Source organism: Lissotriton helveticus, chromosome 6 (genome assembly GCF_964261635.1).
Source record: "Lissotriton helveticus chromosome 6, aLisHel1.1, whole genome shotgun sequence".
Lineage (NCBI taxonomy): Eukaryota > Metazoa > Chordata > Amphibia > Caudata > Salamandridae > Lissotriton > Lissotriton helveticus.
The window spans coordinates 893,026,385-893,052,041 of NC_136067.1; positions in this window are offsets into that span (position 1 = coordinate 893,026,385).

Here is a 25,657-nt window from a genome sequence, read left to right on the forward strand (position 1 = left end):
TACAGCCCCACACCTATAGCACCATGCAAATAAATCTTACCCAAAATACACAAGCACTTGAGCTTTTCATCTGGCAGGCCCATCATATCAGACATAGGGTGACCAACTGAGAGACTATGTGAGAACATAGATTTGTATCTGCAACAGTTTGTAATCTACCTTCTTACATTAAAGATATGAAGGACCTCCTCAGCCAAGTCTCTGACTTTGAATAGACAGAGGGGAACATACTAGTAACACTAGACATGTGCTCACTGTACACAAACATTCCCATGGACCAAGGCATTTCCCTGTCCACTATACTTTAACACCCGGAATACCACCCGGTTTGAGCATACTGAAATGCTGCTAGACTTCATCAGGGTTGTCTTAAATAACAATACATTTGTACATAATGGGGAGTGGTATACACAAATACAGGGTGCAGCAATTTGGGCAACATTTTGCTCTTCTTTTGAGAAGTTACATATGGACTTTTTGAGAAAACACATATTTGGACTGCATGCCCTACAGAACCTGTTGAGCACTTTATGTATTGGGGGAGGTACATAGATGGGTGAACAACCGAAATATAGAATCCAAAATATAGACAGGAAAGAATATCGACTCCAAAATATAGATAGGACTGAATATCGAATTACCAAAATATAGATAGGTCAGAATATCGAATTTGGGGTAGGAAATCTCGATTTCCATAATATCAAATTTAAAATATCGATTTCCATAATATCGATTTTTTTTGTGGTGTTATGTATGGCAGTGTATGTGTTAAATTTATGTATTAATTTTGTAATATATGTTTAATTTTTTTTAAGTAATGAATGTTATATAATTTAATTTTTGCGTAATTTAATTCCGTAGTGGGTTGTGGGTTTATAGAGGAATAGGGTGGGAAGTACTTTAATTATAGTAAATTAAATATACATTTTTATGTATATGTATTTGATAATTAATTGATTGATAATTAATAATTGGTAATTAATTTTTATTAATTAGCAATTCATTTTTATTAATTGTAAATTATTTTTATTAATTGTAATTAATTGTTATTAATTGATTAATTGATAATTATGTTAATTGTATTATTTATTTGGAGCAGGTTGTGGGTTTTGTAGGGGAATAGGGTGGAAAGTAATTTAATTGTAATAAAGTTAATATTTATTTTATGTATATGTATTAATAATGAATTTCTTGATAATTAATTATTATTTGGTCATTAATTTGTATTAATTGGTAATTAATGTTTATTCATTTGGAATTAATTTGTATTAATTGATTATGTTAAGTGTATTATTTATTATTTGGAGCATGTTGTTGGTTTATAGGGGAATAGGGTGGGAAGTAATTTAATTGTAATACAGTAAATATTCATTTTTATTTATATGTATTGATAATTATTTTTTTATTAATTATTAATTGTTAATTACTTTTTATTAATTGTTAATTCATTTTTTTAATTGGTAATTCATTTTTATTAATTGGTTATTATTTTAAATACATTTTGTATTGGTAGTGATAATTAATGTAATCTTCTTTTAACATTAAATCATTACTTTCCCTACTGTTGCACTCTCAGGAGTAGGAATAGTCATTTTTACCCCTACGTTATCCAATGTTTTCCCTACTGTTGCACTCACTGGAGTGGGAATAGTAATTTTTACCCTCCCGCTATCCGGCGCTTTCCCTACTGTTGCACTCACTGGAGTGGGAATAGTAATTTTTACCCTCCGGCTATTCAACACTTTCCCTACTGTTGCACTCTCTGGAGTGGGAATAGTAATTTTTACCCTCCACCTATCCAACGCTTTCCCTACAGTTGCACTCTTTGGAGTGGGAATAGTCATTTTTACCTCTACTCTATCCAACGTTTTCCCTACTGCTGTACTCACTGGAGTAGGAATAGTAATTTATACCCTCCCGCTATCCGACGCTTTCCCTACAGTTGCACTTACTGGAATGGAAATAGTAATTTTTACCCTCCCGCTTTCCAACACTTTCCCTACTGTTGCACTCTCTGGAGTGGGAATAGTAATTTTTACCCTCCCGCTATCCAACGCTTTCCCTACTGTTGCACTCTTTGGAGTGGGAATAGTCATTTTTACCCCTACGCTATTCAACGCTTTCCCTACTGTTGTAATCACTGGAGTGGGAATAGTAATTTTTACCCTCCCACTATCACTTGGTGACTAATATGCTATAACGTCCGATACACATAATACCAGGAAGGAAATATGTACCTGGATATGAGTTAAATGAACAAGTCCTGAAGAAGGTGCGAAAGTAATTGAGGCACCGAAACGCCGCGTCGACAGTTTGTTCCTTATGTTTAATAAATATGATGTATATGTAGATTTATGTAATTGTGCCTTACGGCATCTTTTATAAAAAATCAGAGTTTTTCTAATTGAGCTGGCTTACAGCAAAGACGAATATGCATAAAATTGTTTTTAATGTAATCATGTGTCATTACAACTTTTAAATTATTTTGTGCCACTCACGATACCCAATTGCCACAGCTTAAATCAGGCCTGCTTTTACGACTCCAGAAGTGACTTCTATAAATTCCTTAAAGCCGTACTGGACCTCCCGAGCCATTTGCAAAGCATTGGTTGCTCAAAACCGGATGTTGTCCTGCTGTCCACAAGGACCCCATTGACGACTGGATCACCCAGGTCGCAAACAGTGCCCTGCTAGAACCGCCCACATGGGCCAGGTCTTTTGCATACAGGCATGTCACTTTAATGTCCTGAAGATGATGCCACGTTTTTTAAGGGATCAAAATGCCGTTGACAAAATGTACAACATATACGTTCACTAAATCGCTATGTTTGAATATGTATTGGTGTCTCTACGATATTCTGCCTGTTTCATTTGTATCACGTTTGTATACAGACACACTTTCTTTGCCTGAACCCTTTACTTAATGTTGTTTGTCTGTTCATGTTAGTAGGATGCAAGCTGTGCCCCACTTGGATTGTTTCCCCTACTTTATGTTATACTTTTATTGCATATTAAATACCTGTCAGGCTGGACAGAAATATAATACTGATCGAGTCTATATTCATTTGTATTGTACTAGAATGCTGTCTAGGGACCATTGTCTTTAGAAATGGCCAGCTAAGTATATCATACAGAGGATCTGGAGACCAGAAGTGCTGCCTCCTGCACATTGTGCCATCAGGCTTAACCAAAGTCAGTGTTCCCCACAAGCACTGGGACTGACTTCAGTGGGTCTGCACCACAACAAACGCCACATAGAGACTGATCATGGTTCAAGAACCTTTGCTATCAGAAACAGCCTGTATGAGTACAGGGCTGGAAAAGAAGGTTAACAGTAGGTAGTGTCACTCGAGTGAGAGACTGAGGGTTCTTGAGTGGACCTGTGTTTAAGAAAGAAATGGTACTGAAGCACACAAGTACATCCGGACAATTCTTATAGATATACTATCCAATGATGTGTCAGCAGTAGAGGTGAATGTAGCACTTTACTACGCGATGTATTACATTGCGGTTGTTACAACGACGCGATGTTAGTAGGTGATGCATTTACATCGCAAGTGTTTACAACGACTTCCACTAGGGGGCCCGCTGGACTTAGGAATAGTATTATTTACTATTCCTATCCAGTTTGTGCAACATTAGGGAAGGTGTTGGATTTCATTACCAATGCCTCAGCCCCCCCTAGTGGAAGTCATTGTAAAGACTTGCTATGTAAATGCATCGCGTAATAACAACGCGAATATTGTAACAACGCGTTGTAAAGGTATTGGGGTGTAATTGCCGTATTTTAAAGGTTGTTTCCCGTAGAGGTGAACAAAAGGTTCTTTTTCTGTTCTTCACGGTTGCTTCTCCAATTCTTTGTATCACATACAACACTTCTACAAAAAGGCAGAAGACACGTTTTTCTTTTACATGACTTTTCCAAGGCTGAAAAGTATATATAAAAGGCTCTCATTACTTTGAGTTGGGATGACAACAAAGACAAACCGAGTAACCTCTATAGAGTCAAACTACAGTCTAAAAGCCAAAGAAAGATGGTTCACCCATGCGGGAAGAAGACAAAAAGACAGATGTATAAAATGGTAATCCTCCCATAATCATATTAGAAGAAGGAACACATGGCTAGAGACTCACACTGTGGCTGTAGTGTGAGAAGTGCAAATTGCGACAAAGTGCCAGTGTCCACCAAGCAGAAACGGAGTCAAAAGTAGCTCTCGTAGAAATGAGTAAGCAGAGACACCCTTGTGGTTAGTATAACTAAGATCCTATGTGCATACTTGTGAAAATCATTGATCAGCCTGTGTGATATGTAGGTGTTAAACACTGTAGGTACCTATGTACGTGTGATGCCAGTTTAAAGTAACAAAGAATAAAAAAGTCTGTTGAAAAATATAAATGCGCAAGTAGTGAGTAAATAAGGTAAGAGTGACAGTAAGCAGCTATGCTGGGTAGTCAGTTTTAGTGTTAAAATATAGAAGTCTGACCCAAGGAACATATAAAGTCTCCTGTAAAATGTCAATATAAATAAAACAAAAAGTAAATCCTTTCAGACATTCAAGTAGCCATGAGCGCTGCCACACCTATATTTGGTGGTCAAGTGGTCAAGGGATAGGGGCACTATTTGTCACTGGAAGAATCCAGAGACATATAATACCTCAAATATTGTATGGAGAAAAGACTATGACCACAATGCGGCATACCACGTGCGGTGTTGTGTAAATAAAGAACAGACACCGGCCATATGTGTATCAGACATAATAGTATATTAGTGACCAAGTGACAATGAGAGAATGACGTATGCCTGAAACTATACTTATATTGTTTTTATGCCCGACAATATGCCTAACACAGAATAAGGGTTAACAAACGAAGGAGCCCTGTAGCTAAACTTAGAATCCATGTTGCCTTCCACTAGTAGCTTCTCCCTAAGTACCGTAAACAATGTATGCCAAGTCCGGCAAGATATCTTAAAATAAGAGTGGGCCGTGATAAACCTGAATCAAGCATTTGCAATGCAATAGCTCTCACATCTGTCAGAGTTAAAGCTTATGGTTTTGTAAACGATAATGTCTTTTATCTATGTGTTTTGGTTTGGAGTGTAGTGGATGTATGAACAGAGACAGAGCTGCGGCACTGGCTTAAGGATTAGAATGAGGAATTTCCACTGGAACCAGAGAAGCAGAGGTCGTATTATCTAGATTACTTAGAATGAGGAATTACCAGCGAGGCCAGAGAAGGAGGTAGCAGCAGGGTGTAGAAGACTTAGAATGAGGAATCCCCAACAGGACCAGAGAAGCAGCTAGCAGCATTATCTAGAGGACTTAGAATATGGAATTACTGACAGGACCTAAGATGCAGCTGCAGCACTGCCTAGAGGACTTAGAATGAGGAATTACAGATGAGACCAGAGAAACAGCTAGCAATACTGTCTAGAGGAGTTAGAATGAGAAATTACCGACAGAACCAGAGAAGCAGCAAGCAGAACTGTCTAGAGGGCTGAGAACGAGGAATTACCACTGTGATCAGAGACATTGCTGCAGCACTGCCTAAAGGATTTATACTGCATGAGTTTCTGATGGGACCATAAAAGCAGTTAGCAACACTGTCTAGAGGACTGAGAATGACGAATTACCAACAAGACGTGAGAAGCAGCAAGCAGTACTGTCTAGAGGACCAGGAATGAGGAATTACCACTGGGAACAAAGACACAGCTAGAGCCTAGATGACTTAAAATATGTGAATTTCTAACTGGACCAAAGTAGCGGCTAGCAGCATGGGTTGGAAGACTTAAAATGAGGAATTACCACTGTAATCAGAGACACAGCTCCAGCACTGCCAAGAGAATTCAGGATGAGGAATTACCAATAGGACCAAAGAAACAGCTAGCAGCACTGCCTAGAGGTATAAGAATGAGGAATAACGACTGGGACCAGAGAAGCAGCTGTAACATTGTCTAGAGGACTAAGAATGAGGAATTACCACTGGGACCAGAGAAACAGCTAGCAGCAGTTGCTAGAGTATTAAGCATCAGGAACTACGACTGGGAACAAAGACGCAGTGGCAAAACTGCCTAGAGGACTAAGAATGGGGAATTACCACTGAGAAGAGAAAGACAGTTGAAGTACTCGCTAGAGGAAAAAGAAAGGGGATTTACCACTGGTAACAAAGGAACAGCTGCCACATTGTGACCAGATAAAGGGCAAGATTTGCAGCCCTCTTTACAGAAATGAAGCAATGGAGCTCGGAGCGAGTTAAACACAATTAATGCATAAAATGAAAGATTTGGTGAAAGGGACCTAGTGAGTAAAGTCAAATTTCTACTATTCTAACTTTGTGACTGCTCAACTCGATCTTTACTGACCCAGACTCTATAGATCATAAGTGAAAGCTAAGGTTTGAAAGAAAAACACATGAACAAATGGTGGGTGGAGGGTAAAGCAGTAATACTGGTCAGCTGCTTGCATTTGCAACACTTCCAGAACACGAGGCAGGCAATCGCAAAAAATAGTGCACAAAACAAACTGAAATGGACAGAAGCCACATCTTGAGTCGTAAAAGAAGGCCTGAATTATGCTCTGGCAATTGGGGTGCTGTGTGTTGCACAAAGATGGGAGACCGAGGGAGACTCGAGGTTCGGTGAAGCCTTGATTGAAAATTAGCAAGAAGAGTCATGTGAAGAAAGAGGAAAAAAGTTGAAAAGCCTGATTTCCTTAACTGTGCAGTTATGTCTATTCCATCTCACAGTTAACTAGCAGAAGAGGGTCATATAGAATAGGGCTAGGTCTTTCCGTGTGTGAGAAGTTGGCTTGGTATATGCTGTCCATTAATTATAGTGGGCACCTTGCACCAGTCCAAACAACCCTTATGGTGATTTAAGAGGTAAAAGGTAACCTTAAAAAGCTATCCAAGTGGCAGCTGTGGAGAGCAGCCTTCGGGCTTAGTCTTGAAGGAATGTTAAGGAGCTTGTTTTACTAGAATGCAACCTTATAGTATTGGTTAAATGAAAGGAGTACCACACAGTAGTTATACAACATATGTGTGTTTATTGTTATAACACTCTCTAGTACAACACTGTTTCTTCTACACGGAAATACTCTCAAAGCACATAATACTGTATCACAGAAACAATAGTAAATAGCACAAATGCACAGTGGGCCCCAAGGGGGATCAAACCATATACTAAAATAGTGGTATAAGAACCACAACTCGAGTCAAGACAGTGTCTAGAGGACGTAGAATGACTGGGACCCCAAGGAACCACCAGAGATGAGTAAGTAGGGACACCCCATAGGACGGGTGCAGTGTGTGAACACGACCGCGTGCTACGTACAATTCTATCGGAAAGCCGCGGTTGAAGTTTTAAAGTTCGACGACCCTTCCCAGTGGACTTCGAAGAAACCCTGTGGAAGTTAGGAGTTTGGAAAGCCACCCCACCCGTGGATACCATAGTACCAGAGTTACCTATCCCAGGGTTGCCGGGTGCATAGGAATGAAGTGTCATCCAAAACCGCCGTCGATCTCAATGGAGGACTTCGAAGAAGAGCCACTGCTGGAAGGAAGAAAAGTGTCCATTAGAATCAGAAGGTGGATTCTTGTCAAAGGGTACCTGAAAGCAGAGGACAGAGTCTAGGTCACTCGGGAGTGACCAGGGGCTTGGTAAACCTATGCTCACCGATGTCGGGTGCTTCAGGTGCGTTGCGGGAGTTCTTGACTCAGCAACCATGGGGACAAGGAGATATTGAGGATAACCAGGAGACATATATGAGCTGTACCATAAAGGATGTCGAGGGTTTGGTGTCTAGCGTGAGCACCAACACGCCTTTGCAACGGCAACCTATACAGAAGGTCAAACTACTTTACGGTTTGGACCAGCAAGGGACATGAGACTCACTAAAGCAAGGGGAGTCAGGGCAGGCTTGGAGCAACCAGGGGAGACCAATAAAAGCACATTTGACCCTCAAGTGGACTCACAGGCCAGAGGCACAGGACTCCCGGGAGGACCGCAAGCGATTTCACCAAACAGCAGCCCACGGAGCACTCAGTATGAAAAGGCCAGGAGCTACTCGGACCCCAATGCACTTGCTCTGTAAATGCCAACAAGCATATGCACTTGCAAATGAACACTGTGCACAGGGGTACAGGTATTGCAGCCCCCACAAGGGATTTTGACCTCAAACTTAGTGAGAGGACAGCCCAAACCTCGAGGGGCATAGAAATCTACCTCTTGTGTTGCTGGAGCGTTCGGAGTCCGTAGGAGCTCAGGAGCAGCAGACTGGTCAGTCATGATGTGGTGCCTGCGGATGCAGGGGAATGATTCTTTCACTCCAAGGGAGATATCTTTGGTTGTCCTTGATGTTCCACAGGTCCTGCACAGAGCCTGTATGGTGAATCAGCACAGACAATGCTTCAAACTGAGAGGGAGATGAAGTCGGGCCCAAACGAAGTCCAGCGAAGTCCAGAGTGTCCAGGCAGTCAAAGGCCAGTGGTTTCGGGTTCAGAATCTTGTCCACGTGGAATCAAAGAAGAGACGCAAAGCCCATTGTGCTCAAAGTGCTTCAGACTTCAGCTTCACCCCCCCCCCTCCCTCCTTCCCCTCCCCTCATGCGTGGACCCCCCAGGCTGAGACAGCTTCCTGGGCACTCAACAGCCGCACCCAAGTACTTTGCGGGTCTTTAAAAGATCCTTTGCACATTCATGGGTTTGTCGTTTTTTCACACCTTCTTAGCTCCTGCATCTCCAAGACCGTATTCATGTTAAGTGTGGCGCCCGTGTGTGCTGCAATTAACAAGAATACTACCTCAAAGGGTTCACAAGCAGCCCCGCAGCTTGCACTGTTAAGAAAGGAAAAACAGTGTCTCCAACACGACGTGTGCTTTAGCACACGCTGTGTAGGAGACTCTGCTTTTCTGTTCTTAATTGTACAGCTATGGGGCCGATTGTGACGCTTTGTGTTAGTATTCATGTTAATTTCGGCACCCCTGTGCGCTGCAATTAACAAGGGTTCTACCTCAAAGGGTTCACAATCAGCCCCGCAGCTTGCACTGTTAAGACAAGGATGCCAAAGTTCTTTCTGACACTAATCTCAGAAGGCGATCATCAGTAGACACAAGAAATAGCCTCGAGCGGAATAAGCAAATCTGTGCCAGCGCTCCATCTGACTCACTGGGACTGTGTGAAAATGAAATATCTTTCACAACAAACAAGCATTGCCACAGAAAATAGGTGTTGCCTTATTTGTCAACTGACTTTTTCCAAGGCTTTTTGCCGAAGGTAAGGAGCATCTTAAAAAAAAAATGAAACAAGAAAAATGCGATAATGTAGCGACATTATTCCATACCCACCCACATCTTTAATGACGTTCCTACAGAATGAAACACCATTTTATTATTTTTATTTAGTAACCTAAAATAGTAAACACTACTTGGACTGGTAACTAAAATAATACATTTAATTAGGCCTAAAGTGCTTTTTGGAATGTGGCGCGGCACAACAGTATATTGCAGTTGCTGCCCCCCGACCCCCCCCCCCCTCAAAAGAAAAATGAGAAAATTGTTGGGCAGGTTCTCAGGGAAGAAGCAACAATGTTTGGCCGAGAAATAACAGAGGTGCGTAAAAATGCCATTTGGAACGCAAAGTCCCCCCCCCCCAGCAAAGAGTAGCTGCACAGCTCTAAAAAAACAATGAAAGTTAAACAATTTTATTTAAAGTGCCATCAGCGGTAGGAGAGCAATTGAGGAACAGATGAGGTCATTCTAAAGGGAAGCAACAAAAGGGTAGGAATATGAAAGGGGGAATCAGCACATGAGACAAAGCAAGAAAGAAAATACAAGCACCCTCATAGAGTGCTTACCGAAAAAAGCCGACCCATTATTTTGAGCAGTGGAAGGATATAAGTCATCCAGTCAAAATAATGAAAAAGAGGCTACACACCAAGAAAGATACAAACACAAGAAGAGGAAAGCAAATAATAGCCAGGATAAAGCCTACCAACAGTAAGCAATGGCTGGACTCTAAGCCTACTATATGTTTTTGGTATGGTCCACAAGAGGAATTTTGTAGACCGCTAAATGCTGTCTATAAGTGAGACCTGAAATTCAATAAGGCCTCGAAATTTTCAGAGATGCATTTTTTTTCATTTTAACCAATAGTGAAATTCTTGAGCGATTGTTTCCTTTGTCAATATGTAACCACTTTCTTCAAAGGAAAGAGGACAGCATTTGTCAAGCATTTTAGGTCAATACCTATCATACAGCAGAGCTCTCTGGTTCGATAAAGACATCTTGGGTACATTTGGAAAGCTTCCCTGATAATCCATTCCTCACATTGCTTACCATTGACTTTGTGGTTCGTAACTCACATGCGCTTGTTTTCTATTTGCTGGTTTTTATTTTGATTTAGGCTGTCCAGCTTGAGGTCATCCCTTCCGTGGAGCATAGCCTGTTTACAACGGTCCCTTGCATTCTCAAACAAATGCTTCCTTCATTAAAAAGGCCTTTAAAAAATATTATTTTCTTGTCACATTTGCTTTTCATTCAGAGACAGAGGTCAAATGTCAGGCTCTATCTTCCAAGGGAGCTTGAAGTTTACTTTGCTTTCTGTGGCTTCAACGTAAGAGGATGGCGGGTACTGGGGGAGTGCTGGAGGAAGGCTGTAAGATGTTACTTTTTTCTAACACACAACAAAATGTAAATGTCTGTAAATGAACTGGGCAGATATTTCAGAAAATTTCCAAATTAAGAAAGCACAAATGAAGCACATTTTCGGATAATTCTTAAGTGCGGTGGAAACAAATAGTTTAATGCACTAGGTGATGACATTTCCACACATTATTGTTTGTGTGCTGTACAGTTTATCAGTAAAACTGCATGACTATGTAAATGTCTGGTCATTTCAATTGAAAATGTGTCCGCTGAAATGGCAGTACGCTACCAAACCACGCATACTCCACCTTATGCCACTCCAATCTACTCTGCACCACTCCACTCCACTTACTCTGCAACACTCCACTGTTCGCCACTCCACACTGCATCACTGCACTCTACTACGCACCACTCCACTGTGCGACACTGAACTCTATGCCTCTCTACTCCATACCACTCTACTCTATTCCAGTGTAGTTAATGCCACTATACTCTGCACCACTGCACTTTATAGCACTGCACTCTAAACCACTTTACTCAAAAACATTGCACTCTAGAAACTCTTGTATCTGCCAATTTGCTCTGCGTGAGTGCAGTCTATGCCACTATTCTCTACTCTATGCCACTGCACTGTATGCCGCTCTCCTCTATACCACTCTCCTCTATGGCACTGCACTCTACGCTAATGCACTCTATGCCACTCTACACCACTGAACTCTACTACACGCTACTCTGCAACACTGCACACTCTGCCACTGAACTCTATGCCACTTTACTCTGCACCACTGCACTCTATGCCACTGCACTCCACTCTGCACTACTATAATCTATGTAACTCTACTGTACTCTACACCAATGCCCTCTTCACCACTACACTTAACACCTCTGCACTACATGCCAATCCACTCTACGCCACTCCAATCTACTCTGCACCACTTCACTCTATCCCACTGTACTCTACGACACTCTACCCTGCGCCACTCCCTACACTGCTCCACTCTACCCTGGACCACTCCAAACCACTTCTCTCTACTCTGAAACAACCTTCTTTACGCCACTCTACTCTACTTTGCACCACTCCACTGCACTCTACGCCACTGCAATCTATGCTGCGCCATTTCATGTTAATGCTCATATGGAGTGCTTGAAAGTTTTACGAAGGTGATATTTTGCATCTGGGATTATTCCAACATGCTATCAACCCAGTTGTGGTGTTTCGTGTCTAGGAATATTGCATTAGGAATGTTGTGTGCAATTGATAATCCCAGTAGTGACATGTAGTGTATGCGGCTGTTTAATTTTGATGTGTATGTCGGATCTTCCTGTGGTGGTGCAGGGGCGGCCTTAGGCATGTGCAAGCTGTGCACCTGCACAGAGCCCCCAAACCCCAGGGGCCACCACGCCAATATATATCCTTAATATAATAATCATCTGAGGATGGATACATATTTGCGTGGCGGCCCCTGGCAGGGATTTGGCGGCCTCCGGCTCTGTTCCACTTCCAAACACCCTAACCCCCCCCCTCTTCTCTGGCCTCCACGCTCCGACCCACCCGAACCCCCTCTTCTGGGGCCCCCTACCTACGCTCCCTGCCCAGGGCCGCCATGAGCCTAGAGCCGCCCCTGGGTGGTGGTTTGTACCTGGGAGCATTACATTGTTGTTTTGTGCATATGCGCGTTGTCATAGTGCCAATATTGTGTCTTGGACCATTACATTGAAGATATGCTTGCTCTTGATTTTTTGTGCCCGAGATAGCCACAAAAGTGGTACATTATGCCTGATATAACCACCTCTGTGATGTATGCCTGTGGGCTCTACATAGTTATGGTGGATATTTTGAGTATTGCCCCAGCAGTTCCCAGATCTTAAACTGAAGAATAAGCCTGCCTGAGAGCTGAACTAAATTCGAATCTTAACTCTACCCTTCACTTAAACCCATCACTGCCCCTTAACTAAGCACACATAACAATATTCCTTATGCTAACGTTTAGTCTGGTACTTACTACTTTAAGTGTTGAAAGATTTTCAGAAATGGTAATCTCAGTCCGGATACAATCATCTATATAATTAATGGTACATCAATGTAATTGATTCTGAGAAGTCAACAGTATCATTTAACAAGCATTTGCAATGCAATAGGTCTCACATTTACGCAAGTCTGAGCTATTGTCATTGTAAATGACAATGCCTTTTATTTATGTTTTGGTTTTTAAAACATAAATAGAAGGTGTGTCATTTACAATGCCAATAGCTCAAACTTGCATAAATGTGAAACCTATTGCATTGCAGATGCTTGTTTTTTCTGTGTTTCCCCTAGAACAAAGACCCAGTATCGGTACGTGATTGAAAAGGCTTATTTACCAAGTAGCAAATCAGACACATTTGAGTAAACAGCTCTTTCCAATGGCAGGTTTGAGAAGTAACAGACAGTTTGTTAAGGAGTTGAAGTACCCAAAGTTCTAAGTTACATTTCAAAATCGTCGCTTTTCATTCGTGAATAGGCTTAATAGTCCCTCCTTGGTACTGCCTTGTCTGCATTTGTATCCTCCCATAATGACTGGACTTTTTACTTGTGTTGTTACATGGTCTGCTTTATCTACTAGTGGGTGAGCACTGTTTTCTTTAGTGATCTTCCCTATTCCACCCACGATGTCGCAGCACGCCGCCACCTTTTATATCATGTCATTTACTCATGTATTTTTTCATTTCCAGTGCAGCCCGTTTTAACTATAGCAGCTGCGCTTATTTATTTAATTTACGGCGTGGTCCGCTTTCACTTTAGCAGCTGTGCTTATTTATTAATTTAATTTACAACGCAGGCCAATTTCAATTTTAGTTGCTGCACTTATCTATTTATTTATTTAATTCACAGCACAACCTCTTTTACTTTAGCGGGCGCACTACAAAAGCTTTCTTTCTTTATTTTTATTACACTTTGTGTAACAGCGCCCGATAGGTATTTTCACTTTAAGGTTGGCCGCACCCCTTTCTTTAGACGCTGCACCCACACACGCGGACTGGTTCCGGACACATAGCCTTGGCTGCAGCGCACAAAGACCCTACAGTGCCGCACACGGAGGAAATAAAATTAGAGGGAACATTGGTCCTGATCATGCAGTGGCACTCTCTCACTTAGAATCAATCAGCCTGCCTTCAGGATTGTTAAGGCCTGCTATTGGGGTTACTTGTAGGTTTTAAGTGTAGTGACCCTTAGATATAGTAAACCTATATCTTAAGTAAGTGGTACATGCACCAACTTACACAGGCAGCAATGGCAGGCCTGTAGCTCCATTTTGCATGGCCTGTCATTGGGTGGCAAAATACATGCTTCAGCCCATGGGAAGGCTCTGTGGTACCTATGCCCTGGGTACATGTGTACGATATACTAGGAACTGACAAGTGTACCCCAGTATTCAATCTGGAGTGTACCTAAGTACATGACATAACAGTTTAGGGAGAAAGCAGATAGATGGGGGTCCTGATTAGCAGGATCCCAGTCAGACTAGCCATAAACAGTATCACATTTAGCAGAAAGTGGGGGTAACCATACAAAGCAGATTCTCCTTTCCTACACTGTGAATTGGGGCAAAGAAGTGTTCTCACAAATATTCTTCCAACGCATTCTGTCTAGCGTGATCTGCAGTATTTAGTGTGAACATAGATTCAATGCTCTTTTTCCGCCAGTTTCAGTCTTTTTACTCCTGTCAAGTAGCAGCAGCTACAGATTCAAAGGAGTAATGTGCTCCATAAGAAGGAGTTACCTTGCAGGAGCTAATGTATGACTATCTTTGTTATTTAGGCCGTGGATTGCTAAATCTTCACAGAACCTGACCACATCTAAGTGTAATCAGAGATGATCTGACTACATTGAGTTTGAGGACCTCAAGCTTTAATTGTTTCTTGGTGCAGTATCATATCAATGTCTTCCATAATAACTAATAATGCACTGGGATAATTCAGTGAAATTCTGCGACTTTATAACATTATTGATTTATCCACGTGCCACAGACTAAATAGCATGTGTCAATATTTTTCCTTAGATTCAAACGCACGTTGTTAACCATCATTTTAGCGGCTGCTTTTTAAAAAGAAAATTCACTTGTGTACTTGTATATTTCACTGCACGACCTAAAAGTAAATCTGAAGGGACCGTCCTGCATATAAATCAAAACAAAAAGTTATGTATGTAAAAACAGAAAGAAAGGAGGCTAATAAAAAAGAAAAGAAACCAGGTGCACAATGTGTTGAGGGCTGAGTCAAGCCCCAGACTTATAGGGCAGTCAGTCAGTGCCCAGGGTTATAGGGCAGTCAACCAGTCCCCGAAGATCAGGTCTGACAAGTCAGTGTGTGGGCTGTGATATCAGAGCGCCTTTCAAAACTATCTTAATTGGCAAAATTGGGTCACTTGTTTAGCTATCTGATTCACTAATGGAGGCCACAGTTATTGTCTGCCCGACTCCTATCCTTTGAAGCCTACATGAACATTGAAAGGGTGAGCTGCTGCAAAAAGTGTGCTGCTGCTGGGAAGAAATCTTTGGTTAGGACAACTCGAATGTAACACATAAACAGGTAAGTCTTCATTCTGTGGTTTGCCATTACATTTTCTAAGACAGTATATTCTAGGTGGGTCTTCTGTCAGATGTCACGCACTTAAGATATTCCCTCTAGGGTGAAAACACAGTGCTTGCTCTAATGAAAATATCGCTCAGTACAGGAGAGGTGAAATACATCACATTCTTTGCAACCTTCACGAATGTTTCTGATGCAAATGAGCAGTATTTTATACCACTCCCGCCCTTTGAGAAGACACTTTAGTACACGTCCTTTAAACCCACCCCAAATACAAATTTGCTACATGCTCCCTTCTCAAAAGAGGTGTTCTCGACTTTTTCACAGAAACAGCTTTTCATAGTCTAGAAAGACCTGCTTGCAGTTATTGCTTTTGTGTCTGATTTTTAAAGGTAAACGTATACGTTAGTGTAAGTTTACGATTTTTTTGCCACTCAGGACATCATTTTATGAGTAGCATCGTCACGACTGCAGAATTTCTCCACTCGTGCTTGTGTCTCCGCACATAAAAAGTATAGGCTTGTCCTATCTTTTTATGTTCACAGCCTCCTCCACAAGTGGGGAGGATTCCCAGTCATAAAGATACCACTCGTAAAATTAATTCGTGTTCGTGAATAGCAAAAAAACGTAAACCTCCACTAAAGTAGTGTACGTTTACATTTGTGAATCAGGCCTTGAGTCTTTACCCTAAATGTGTCTGGCCTTCGCAACTTTCATTTCTGTAATTCATTGTTGCATTGGAAGTATCTCGTTACACAAACCCATAAGAAAAATAGCACAGATAATTGACTAACGATTCACTGGACATCACACCACCCTTTTGAATTTGGTGACATCACGGTAATGACCTATATTACCACCCTTAGCCCACCAATAGCCTCGTATTTGCTGCTGAGCTGGCAGCGGAGGGCGACAAAGAAAAATACAGAAAATAAACTGCAGATGCAAAGACTTTAATTCCATACGTTGCCTGGATAACAAATGTCGTGTCAGGGCTGATATAGGACAAGCCTGGAAAAGCAGATTTTAAATATGACTACACCTTATGTTATGTTATGTTATGTTATGTTATGGTATGTTATGTTGCAATAGTGAAAGTTATGGTGTGTAGCATTCTGAAGGTTAATATTGTGAACAAAAATAAAAAACAGACATATTTGAATAACCCAACAATATATAAGGTTTATTTTTTGTAAATGGCTGGATTCTTCCCATCAAGCACGAGGTTCTTCGATGTACTGATCATGTTACCTTGTGGTAGATACTGACTGGATTAATTTTACCAAGTGCTATTTGTGCTGTCCTTCCTTCTCATTGTGTCAATGTTAGTTTATTTACTTCACTGAGTTTGGCGGAAAAGGTTCATCTGAATGGCTGAGGGTAGTGTGCCAGTGGACAAACTCTTCTCCTGCCAAAGTCAGTACACAGCAGCATCCACCAGTGAGAAAGGAAGGGGAAAGAATATCTCTCTAAGGCTCTGAATTGTACGATACTAGGGGAGAGATTTACAAAATCTCCAACCAACACAGTGAAGCCCTTCTGCTAGGCTGCGCTGCGTTGCATTATAGGGAGAGATCAGGAGAGCACCATATTTTCAAATATATGGCTTTCTCCTCCCCTTTCCCTTGCGCCAGCGCTGATTACAGCTGCTGTGCGCCATACACACACCTTTGCGCCGTAGCGCTAGGGTGTGTGCATGAGTGTAGCATAGGTTTTGTACAGGAAGTGTACCCTTCCTGTACAAAATACTATGCTAGGCACAATGCAAAGCTTTTCCCACTTTGCATACATGCTGCACAGTGCACCACACATGCAAAGTCAGAAAAGGAAGGAGAAATGAAAGTCTTTCTCCTTCCTTGCATCTAGTTGAAAAGGGCGCAGTTTTCTCATGTTAAACCCAATGTACTGTTTATAGTAAATTGGGTTTAACGTGAGAAACCTTGGATGGTTGCATGGGAACGCTCATGCACTACACTTGGTACGCCCCACAGCACAAAGTAAGGCAAAGCAAAATCGCTGCTTCGCATCATTTTTACGTTACTTCCAGCGCTAAACAAGTTTATAACTGGAAAGTTAATTGGGAAGAAAAGATTTGGCGCCATTTTGCGTCACTTTTGTGACGCAAAGATGGTGCAAAATCTTTGTAAATCTCGCCCTAGGTGCTGGTTGAATAGTTATCCGGTAGCCTTGCCACCGGACCATGCAAATACAAGCAAAAACCCAAGAAAATACTGTGTGGGAGTGATTTTTCTGATTCTAAAACCATGATAGCTCACCAAATATAAGTATAATCTGCAGAATTGGGGTGCTGTGCAAATACTGTCGCTTGAGAAACAAATCCTAAAATTTAAATGCCCCTCACACTAGGAAAATGAATGCATCTATTAGTTAAACCATTCACTTCATGAGGCATTAGATGCGGTGCTTATATGAAGGATATAATAGGACATCTACATTTTTTCATGGGGTCTCCCCTGAACTTTTTTTTTTTTCATAAACCTGGATTGCTAATAATGTGGACATCCTGGCAGTGGAAGGATGCCAAACAACACTTATACATACCTATTTGTATGGTATTGCTGATGTAATTCCACTGTAAAGTGCGCACAAACTATGCAAGCAGCATTATCAGCAACTTCTTCATCTAGGTCTCAGCAAGACTTTGCTGTATGGACGCGCGAGTCTAACATATAGGAAACAGGCTGGAAAGCAACAAGGCCACACTTTGGCCTAGCCTCAGCGATGAAATGTTAAACCAGGGAATTTCAGACTTTTACACATAGCATGCACATTAGGTAAGTGTTCCTTGAACCTGATGGTCCAGGTCTACCATGTTCCGAATTCAAACATGCAAAGCTGTCACATCTTGTAAGATTAGGAGAAAGCCTGGATTTAAAGCACCATGTTCCCTGTAAAACTGCAGTGATTATTGTTGGCAGGATGGCTCAATTATGTGTGCTCTTTTCTGTTGACAAATGCAAAAAGTTGAAGGGCACACGTTTGAATCCTTTAAAAGCTAAATGAGAATACTAAATTCCATTGGTGCAAAAGTTGAGCAGCACATTTTTGGGCAGTAGCAGCATCTGTTGTCAGTTTATTGACAGCTGATTAAAATCAATACGATTCTATTAATAATCCAATAAAATGCAAATATTGACATGAAAATGGGACCCTAATCAGGCGTTTTTCAGAAAAGCATGCATTTTAGTTCATCTTAACTTAGCCCAAAATACATCATAAAATGCTGTTGCTCCATCAATACTTAGACATAAATAGTAAAACTTTGCTTCAGTCACAAAGTATGATTGCAAGATTAGTCAGTTGCAATGAATTCTGCACAAACAATATATAAGAATTTTACTATCACCCCAATGGGAATAAATGGGAGACAGTCTCCATTCAGACATCCTGAAAGAGCTTTTTGTCATGCAATCACCCAAATTGCAAGAAAATAACTCCTCAAGTACTTCCTACAGTCGACCTCAAAGTATTTGCAGGGACAAGCCAGGTGGGACAGGAATATAGATGTACAACCATACATCCTACAGTGCTTCCCTGCCCATCAGCTTATCAAGTCAACTCCCACAACACCCAGCCACAAGAGCAATAAGAATCTAATGAGGCAAGAGTTAGTTGGCTGATTTCCTCTTACAACTACAGAGCAATATAAGCTGAAGAAGCCTGCCATGGTCAGTTAGTAGCCAGGATACGCCTGACCTATGTTGACTGCTAAAGTTATGTCTGGGAGACCAATACCTAATCCTTGGAAGTTGCGCCCGAGCCTGCAGGGCCTGGGAGAGTCATCTCAGCTCAGTTTGATCACCCAAGACGAAAGTATGAGAAATTGAGTTGTTGGTTGACTGGGGTGTGAGCCCTGGTCAAGAAACAGCCACAATCCCTTGCAGGGTGAACACAAAAAGTCACTAAATGAACCCTGAGAAACCTGACACAAAAAGCTTTCAGATTTAACTCAGACCCAATGTATTTTTGCAGCACACAAACAGTAATAAAGTGGTAACACAACACAGGAAAAATCCCACATCAATTTAGAAACATAGGGCACATTTTAATAAAATATTTAACCCCAAAATGAGAAAATTCCAATCAGTAGAACTGGAGTTATGAATTTTTAAGTTTTTTTTCAAAAGCGAGTTCCTAAAAGATCACAGTGCTGACCGCGCACCTCTAGTTGCGCAACACTGGGTCAAAGTCGAAAAATATGGCCAACTGGGATGGAGCGGGTAATATAAAAAAAGTTGATTTGGCCCAGTCAGCACTTACCTTAGGACTTTCCAAGAAAAATGTTCTGGCAAGGTACAGTTCAACTGGGCAAGGCTGCAGGTGGTGTCCGAGGAAGGAATGATGTCGTCTCGGAGTCTTGGGTTGAAGCCATGGTGAAGATTTCTATGTATGGACTTAGCCTTTTTTTCCAAATTCAAGAATTTCATTTTGGACAAGGGAGAAGGCTGTAGCCGGAGACAGTTCCAAGAGCTTGGATATCCCTTTGGAAAAGAACCTCTGGACAGGGTCCACTGTTGCTGAGAAGACGTAGCAGGCGGACAGGCGATGCACCTTGAGCGGATAGACAAGCAGGATCTCAGAGAAGTTTTTTGTCAAAAAATGTCCTAGTCATCAGCTTTGGATATTGGTTATCTGGGCACCTGTAGCAATACAACCAAGGATTTAGGGTTGGTGAGACTCCAGTTGGGGGTTCAGAACTCACTTGGGCTCGGTCCAGGTGTTGTTTCATGAGGATGGGAGCCTTTTGTATACCAGTGGCTCTGAACAGGCAGCCAGCAAACTAGCCATTTGAGTCACTCTAGTAGTCCTGGGTGCAGGTAAAGCTATAGGGTTCAAACAGCAGGGCTGGCCTCTGAAGCCTACTTTACCTAGAAGCAATCCTTCTAGGTAAAGTAAAGGAATCTTGCAGAGTGAACAGCAGGTCACAGCAACAGGCAGTCCTCTGAGAGTCCTTTCTTCAGGTCAGGAAGTGTACTGAAGAGTGGGTCTGAAGACCCAATTATATGCTTAGCTCTGTCTTTGAAGTTGGGAAAAGTTTCTAGTGGTTTCTACTTTAATGTGCATGTAATTTTCTGACTCTCCTACTTTGGATCCAAGCTGGCTGCAGTGACAAAGTGAAGGTGTACAGCCCATTCAGTTGCAAGTGGGACTTTGCCCAGCACCAACCCCCCAACATGCCAGTAGATGGCTAATTCAGGCACACCAAATCCCTCTTTGGTGTGACAGTGTGGACGAAATTCACTAAGTTTAACTGTCAGTTACACCCATTCATGTGACTCAGGAGAGACTGCAGGCACCAAATGGCTATGGGCAGGAAAATCCAACTTTTCTAAAAGTGTCATTTTCAAAATTGTAATGTAAAATCCGACTTAAGGAGGGTTTTTCATTACAATTGCACAGATACCAAACATGAAATGCTTACCTGGTCCCATTCACATTTTTGCACTTATTAAATGTAATAAAGCAACCCGATGGTATCCTATGGGGCAGACAGGCCTCAAAGTATTGACATATGGAATGTAGGAGTTTTTCACTACCAGGATATGAAAAACTTAAAAATATATGTCCAACCTTTTAACGACCGTGCACCCAGCCGTATGGGTAACCTAGGGCCTAGCTTAAGGGTGACATATGAAATAAAAGGGAAGTTTAAGGAGTTTTAAGGGAGATATGGTTTATAGCTGTATTCAGGCTGCAATGGTTGGCCTGGGACATGTTTTAAGGGCCAACTTACGTGGGTGGCACAATAAGTGCTGCAGGTCCATCAGTAACGGTAAATATACCGGTCCTGGTTATATTGTGTACGACTCTACAAGGAACTTATAAGTAAATTATATATGTCAATCATGTGTAAACCAAAGTAAGCAGGTTTAGGGGAGTGAGCACAATCCACTTAGCACTGGTTAGCAGTGGTAAAGTGCACAAGGTCCTAAAGACAACAAAGACGAATTTTGAGTAAAAGGTGGAGCGTAAAAGACAGCAGGGTGGGGGTGACCCTGCAGAGAGGACACGGTCCAACAGGAATTACAACAGAGAACTGCTGTTTTTGCTGTAACATGAAACTAATAGACCAGTTGCAACTGGTTTTTGGCTGGAATTCAACTTGACTTCAAGGGACATTGACTCCTATAGCCAAAGTGCCCCGATTCTGTTTGTGGACCTAGGAGTAGCAGCAGGAAGACCCCATCATTGGATACTCACCCTCAGTGCCTTTAGCGTCATGTATTTCTTGCATCAGGATCGCTCAATTGAAGTCTATGGTGGTTTGCTCTTAAACCATGGAACTGGACTGGATACTGCATTGACTGAACGGTAACTGTTCCACCATGTCTCTTCAGCCTCTGTGACTTGCTCTGTGTCGGACTTGATCACTTAAAGTGGGCTGGAGTCGTAGTTTACAACTTTATAAAAGTTTTACAAAGTTTGACCGCAAGTATGGTTCATTACACTGATTTACTACGCTGAAGGAAAAAACATTGATTTATTGTTCCTTTAAAACTTCATGTCTTCGGAAGCCTCCGATGGATTTTTGTCACTGAGGTGTTATTTTAAATATAAAAATGCAACCAGGTTTTTATAAATTAGTGTTGGAGCTTTGCTGAGTTTTGTTTATTTCCTATTCTGCTGTTTTGGTCCTTATAATGCCACACATGTGTTCCATAGATAAAGCCTGGCTGGTCACAGCCACGGCTATGCAGTGCTGAGCTAGGGTTTTCCAAATGAATCTCACTCGAAAATGTACAGGTAGTGAATTTATTACACAGTGAGGTTTCACAAGCACACCATATAATAAATCACTTTCCTCTCTATGATCAATATGGATTATTGCATGCTAGCCCAAAAAGTTGTATATATTAATTGCAAATGTTAATTTATGCTATGTGTATTTGTAAAGTGCACAATTGTATTAAAACATGCTTTAAAGTGTGTTGTAGCTGAAAGGGGCATTATAGAATTTGATAGGTGGATTTCTCTAGACACTGTCTACATGTGTTAACGGGTAAGCAAGTTTGTATTATGTCAGATGGTGGTTTTTCCTTTTGAATGTTTCAATCAGAATGTGGGTACATATTATGACAATCCATTTTGATAGCATGGAAATTGAATATGTATCTACGCCTGAACTGGACACATACACCAGGGGGTTGATGGATGTAATTAAAAGTGACGGTTCCCGGAAAATCAAGTGGCTAGGACATATTCGGAGTGTTCTTTTTGACTTAGGCCTAGGAGAACTGTGGGAAGACCCAATAAATGCTAGGTTCCCACCAAAGAAGGTACTTAAGAACTTATATTGGAACCATGTGGCCTTAAAAGCCTTAAGTAGCACTCCTTCCCACTCTCTCACTGGTTAGTTCGTGGAAATTAAAGAGCGGCCTAAATTTGAGGAATTTTGGGATACCATCACGAAGCCCCTGACCGTAAGTTCTACTTTCAATTAAGAGTAGGAAGCTTACCAGTAAGGGCGTTTTCTAATAGGTGGACTAGCGGGGGTAAGGTTGCCTGTCCAGCTTGTCTGGATATTCCCGAAACTATTGGCCACCTCCTGTTTGAGTGCCCAGTGTACGCGGCGCCTCGCCGGAAGTGGCTACGTCCGATGTGTAGACTACTGGGCACTAGTAGTGGACTAGTTGCAATTAGAATTATTCGTACCTGCCCAAATATGACTGTGTATATAGCGGTGGCGAAATTTTTAGGCTGGGCATGGTCAATTAGAGGCCGATTGTTGAAAGAATAATCAGAATCATGTAAGCCAAGTATCTTTGCTAAACCATTGTACAATAGTATCGTCCATACCTGTATTGGTTATGAATTGACTGTATCTTATGTATTTTATGAATTTTATGATCTGGAATTTTAACTTAGTTTTATTCATTTTATGCATGTATTTTTTTTTGTATGTGGAATATGCTTTTATGACAATCGTCGAATAAAGCTTGCTTGACTTGACTTGAATATGTATCTAGTATTGTGCCTTTTTTCCTGCAAGATAGATCAGCTGAATTGAAATTTGTTTAGTTGAATAATTGTAAAATAAAATGGTTTACAGAAACAATAAGACTCTAACCTTCATAAGGAGAAAATGCTTCTTTTGTTCATGGTTGGCGCCATTTTTTGTGGACTGATGCTCCTGATTTTCATTCTGTGCACAGTGACACTGCTAATCATGCCCCAATGCATGTGCCCCGACCCCATAAAACATGTAGAAATTGGCTAACTCCTAGTTGACATATTTACATTTTCCCTATCACCATAGTGTATGGTGTCCAAAATGCACCTATGACATGTAAAGATAAATGTCACTTATATTATGGAGTACAGCGCCACTGTGCCATCCATTAGTGTGACCAGGCAAACATGACTCCAGACCCACAACTATAACCTGGCTGCTGCAGTTTAAAACCTGCATCCCAACCTGTAAAAATACCCCTTTTTGACAGGAGAAAGCCGTCCTTGTCAATATTAATAGGGCTCCCCTATTTAGACTCCGTAGCCCACACAGTAGGGTGCACTGTATTTAAAAGTAGGGCATGAAAAAATGTAAAGGTAACATGTCATTACAGTTTCCAAATGATTGTCAGCAGTGATGTTTCTGGCCGGCACCAATCAAGTATCCCAATCCTATAGTTCTCTTATACCCACTCCTGGAGTTCTGACTGCCCACAAAACTCAATCCTTGGTAAACGTTTTCACAATATTAGCAGGGCAACCTAATTTCCTTGTTCACATAGAAAGTTCCAAATCAAATTCCATGTATCTATAATCACTCTTTTGTTTTCAATTAATTTCCATATCTCGTTTTTCAATTAATGCTGCTCAAAAGAAGTCCAGACATTTAAATGAGGAATTAATGGAAAAGAGGAACTTTGAGAAGGAGTAGAAATCAAATTGCCCTGATGAAGTCCCTATAAGAGAATAAATGTGTTGGCTGAGTCTGTTTTAAGTGTGATGGAATTGGATACTTAATAAAAAGAATTGTATGGAAAAGACAACAACATCTGGAAATTAGTTTAAAAACGAGATGTGGAAAGTAATTGAAAACAAAAGAGTGATTACAGATACATGCAATTCGGATTGGAAAGTTCAATGTGAACATGGAAATTAGGTTGCCCTCTTAATATTGTAAAAGCATGTCATTACAGTGACTAGCACCCAAAAGCTATTTTCACTGTCGGACGGTTGACTGACAGTGAGAAAGTGGAGCATTATACATTGACTACACGCATATGTAGCTGTGGCAAAGAGCAGTCGAACTTAAATACAAGAAAAACATGTCCATGTCATCTATCAGTCCCAAATTTGTCAACATACAGAAAATACAAAACAATACATCGCACGCCAATTTTTAAAAATAAAATACGTTTTTGTGGTGCAAAATGGCAAAAATCAGTTAAAGGGAACCGGAGTTAATATTTTTGCAACCTTTTCATAAATCACTGTTTTTCAATCTAAAAAGATTTACAACTTTTAAAGCGTTTTGTAAATCACTGCATTTCACTCATAGAAGTAGTCTATGAGCCTTGAACGCGGGGGTCCAGTGCAAATTCAAAGTTTCTGTACAACTGCGATGGAAGTTGGTGTTGGGCGCCAAGTTGGTCCTGGCCAAGATTTTATCTTTGCACTTCAAAAACGTTTCTGGTTCTTTTTCTCATTAAGGGTGGCAAAGTCCTCTGCCAATTAATGCCAGAGTTGGGTTGACATAAACAGACAGGTGAAGTTCAATGATCGGATGAAATTTAATTTCTCTACAGCATTCGTGGCTACCCACAAATTTAGGAATATTCTATGAGCCTCGGACTTTGTACCCGTAGCCAATACTATTTACCTTTGGCTTGCAAGTTACAGTTCTGTGAGGGGAATAACTAAACTCTAGCAACAGCCAAGAGTCCAGGACCTGGAAGACACATCTTGGGGACTAGCACTCAATCCCACAGACTACACCAGTGGAGTCCAGGGAAAGTCCAGTGGATGCTGATCACCCGGGCACTTTGAAAGTGCAGGCTTCTTTAGCTTATGTGTCCTTGAAGCTTAACAGGAGGCTAGCGAACTAGCCCTTGGAGTTCACTCACTGATCCTTGTCATAAGTGGTAGAAGGTCCAACACTTGACATCTCTCACCATGAGGTCAAAAGCAGGTACAGCACTTCTCTTTCTGAAGTCCTGTCTTGGTTCAGCAGATAAAGCCTTCCTTGGTGCAGCCTTTCATTCTGAGGTCCAAAGTTTGATTGGGTCTAGCCACTCTTCTGTCCTTACTAAATCCAGCAATGTTCTGAGGCTCGAAGCTAGGGTTGCCACTTTCATGCCAATTTTGAGTTTGTGGGTGGTGAGGTCGGCCTAGCCAATGGGGCTACAATTCCTGTGTGGCATCCCTACCCCTTCTGGCATAATTTCCGGTGGGGTTGACACAAAACAAACTCACAGTTCATG